The sequence below is a fragment of the Nyctereutes procyonoides genome, unplaced genomic scaffold (assembly GCF_905146905.1).
Source record: "Nyctereutes procyonoides isolate TBG_1078 unplaced genomic scaffold, NYPRO_anot_genome, whole genome shotgun sequence".
In the NCBI taxonomy this organism is placed as follows: domain Eukaryota; kingdom Metazoa; phylum Chordata; class Mammalia; order Carnivora; family Canidae; genus Nyctereutes; species Nyctereutes procyonoides.
In genome coordinates, this window is record NW_026575125.1 from 42,788,200 (window position 1) to 42,791,980 (window position 3,781).

General features: G+C 39.7%; 1 pseudogene; it reads left to right on the plus strand.

The window, feature by feature from the left end:
• The first annotated feature begins 1,720 nt into the window (after positions 1 to 1,720).
• LOC129518486 (glyceraldehyde-3-phosphate dehydrogenase-like) lies at positions 1,721 to 2,781 on the plus strand (annotated as a pseudogene).
• Positions 2,782 to 3,781: the final 1,000 nt, after the last annotated feature.

Here is a 3,781-nt window from a genome sequence, read left to right on the forward strand (position 1 = left end):
AGATTTACATACATATCAAAGGGACAATGGAAGGATTCACAAATACTAGATTTCTCAGGAAATACTCTAAGAAAAAGTAGGAAGAAAAGTTCTCTTTCCTTTTTGGAACAGGGGAAGTTCAGTTTTATTTTTATTTACCCTTCCAGATTTTACCTTACAGAGATTAAAAACAAGACTCAAAAGGCTCAAACTCTTGCCAAATAACCACATCCTAGAAAAAAGCTAAAAAGTATTTAAAAGAAATACAGAAAATTTAGTATCAAACAACATAAAACTCACAATTTTGGCACCCAATAAAAAGTTACCAGGTATACAAAAAAGCAGGAATATATGACTTATAATAAGAAAAAGATAATTAATAGTAATAGACCCCAAAATGGCACAGGTACTAAAGTTAGTAGACAAAGCCATTAAAACAACTGTTAAAACATATTTCATATATGGAAAACAGAGAAATTGAAGATATAAATACAAATCCACATTGAATTTGTAGAGATGAAAATAATAATAATAACGTGAAAAACACTGGATGGGATTAAGAGCAGACTAGACACTCCAATAGAAAAGATTAGTGAACTTTAGGATATAGCAATAAGTATGACTCAAAAAGAAACACAGAAGAAAAGTCTGAAAATAAGTGAACAGAACATTAGTGAGCTGTGGGACAACTGCAAGCAACCTAATACATATATGATTCCTAGGAGAGGACAGAGAGAAGGGCAAAGAAAAATTATTAGGGGAAATAATAGCTAAGATTATTCCAAATATGATAAATCTATAAACCCACAAATCTAAGAAACAACAGACATCAAGTGTAAGAAACATAAAGAAAACGGCATTAAGGCAAACCAAAGTCAAATTGCTCAAAAAAGTAGTGATAAAAAAATCCTAAAAGGGACTAGAAAAAAAAGACACATTATGTGCAGAGGAAAAAAAATAAAAATGATTCATATTTTTCAACAGAAACCATGTAAGGCATAAAACAATGATGCGACATTTTAAAGAGCTGAAAGAAAAAAATCCCCGTCAACCTAGAATTGTACACCTACCCAGCAGTAATATTTTCCGAAGAAGGACAAATGAAGACCTTTGCAGACACATAGAAGTTGAAATAATTCATCATCAGCAGCAGTACTATAAAAAAAATGCTCAAGGAAGTCTTTCAGGCAGAAAGAAAATACCAGGTAGAAAAGAAATTAAGAAGTTAAAAAAGAAACTATGTGGGTAAATACAGTTTCTTTATTTTTAAAATCTCTTGAATCAGATGACTACTGATAGCTTAAAGTAAAAGAAAGTAACAATGTATTATGGGGTTTATAACATAAGTAAAAACAAAATGCATGAAAACAATGGCACAAAGGCAAGGAGAGGGAACATGGAAGGACACTGTAAAGTTTTTATGCTATGCGTGACCTGTTAAAATACTACCTCAAGGCTGATTGTGATAAATTAAAGATATGTACTGTAAATCCTAAAACAATCACTAAAGTCACACAACAGAAAATTATATCTAATAAGCTAAAAAGGAGATAATGTGGAATCCCCCCCCAAATACTCATTAATCCAAAAAGAAGACAATAAAAGAACAAAATGGGAACAAAGAACAGATGAGATAAAGAGAAAAGAAATAGCAAGATGGCAGATTTAGGCTCTCTGCTCCTTTCCGTTCGACAGACAGCCGCATCTTCTGGTGCAGTGCCAGCCGCATCCTGGAGACACGATGAAGGTCGGAGTGAATGGATTTGGCCGTATTGGGCACCTGGTCACCAGGGCTGCTCTTAACTCTGGCAAAATGGATATTGTCGCTATCAATGACACCTTCATTGACCTCAACTACATGGTGTACATGTTCCAGTATGATTCTACCCATGGCAAATTCCATGGCACGGTCAAGGCTGAGAACAGGAAACTTGTCATCAATGGGAAGTCCATCTCCATCTTCCAAGAGCGAAATCCTGCCAACATCAAATGGGGTGATACTGGTGCTGAGTATGTTGTGGAGTCCACTGGGGTCTTCACCACCATGGAGAAGGCTGGGGCTCACTTGAAGGGCGGGGCCAAGAGGGTCATCATCTCTGCTTCTTCTGCTGAGGCTCCCATGTTTGTGATGGGCATGAACCACGAGAAGTATGACAACTCCCTCAAGATTGTCAGCAATGCTTCCTGCACCACCAATTGGTTGGCACCTCTGGCCAAAGTCATCCATGGCCACTTCAGCATCGTGGAGGGCCTCATGACCACCGTCCATATCATCACTGTCACCCAGAAGACTGTGGACGGCCCCTCTTGGAAGCTGTGGTGTGACAGCCGAGGGGCTGCGCAGAACATCATCCCTGCTTCCACTGGCGCCACCAAGGCTGTGGGCAAGGTCATCCCTGAGCTGAACGGAAAGCTCACTGGTATGGCCCAACGTGTCAGTTGTGGATCTGACCTGCCGCCTGGAGAAAGCTGCCAATATGACGACATCAAGAAGGTGGTGAAGCAGGCATCAGAGGGCCCCCTCAAGGGCATCTTGGGCTACACTGAGGACCAGGTTGTCTCCTGCGACTTCAACAGTGACACCCAGTCTTCCACCTTCGACATCGGGGCTGGCATTGCCTTCAATGACCACTTGGTCAAGCTCATTTCCTGGTATGACAATGAATTCGGCTACAGCAACCGGGTGGTGGACCTCACGGTCCACATGGCCTCCAAGGAGTAAGAGCCTCCTGGACCACCAGCCCCAGCAAGAACAAGAGGAAGAGAGAGGCCCTCAGCTGCTGGGGAGTCCCTGCCCCAACTTAATCCTCCAACACACTGAAAATCTCCTGACCTCCAATTTACATCCCAGACCCCAAGGAAGGGAAGGGGCTTGAGGAGCCCTACCTTGTCATGTACCATCAATAAAGTATACTGTACCCAGAAAAAAAAATGGCAGATTTAAATGAAAAGAAAAGAAATAGCAAGATGGCAGATTTAAATGCAACCATATCAACAAGCACATTTAAGGCAGAGGTTGCCAGATTGGATGAAAAGGCATGACTCAACTATATGCTGCCTATAAGATATCCACTTTAAATATAAAACTACAGGGATGCCTGGGTGGCTCAGTGGTTGAGCATCGGCCTTCCGCTCAAGTGGTGATCCCGGAGACCCGGAATCAAGTCCCGCATTGGGCTCCCTGCATGAAGCCTGTTTTTCCCTGTGCCTATGTCTCTGCCTCTCTCTCTGTGTCTCTCATGAATAAATAAATAAAATCTTAAAAAAATAAATACATATAAAACCTCAAATAGACTAAAAATAAAAAGATAGAATAAGACATCCCATGCTGATCAGAAGGAATCTGGAGTTGCTATATTAACAAAGGATGAAATAGATTTCAGGGCAAAGAATATTACCAGAGGTAGGTCTTGTTTTACAGTAATAAAGTGGTCAATTCATCAAATAACTGAACTTTAAAATGCAGGAAGTGAAAACTGAAAGATCATCAGGGTGAAATAGATGAATTCACAAGTATCAGATTTGTAACACTCTCAATAATGGGTAGAATGAGTAGAAAATCAATAAGGATATAGAAGACTTAAAACTATCAACCAGCATGTCCTAATTAACATTCATAGAGCACTTCACCCATAATAACAACAGAATATGCATTATTTCAAGGGTCACACAGAATATTTATCAAGACACCAAATTTTGAGCCATAAGACAAGGCTTAATACATTTAAATGGATTCAAGTAATACAAAATATGTTCTCTGACCACAAAAGAATTAAACTGCAAATCACAACAGAAAGTTATC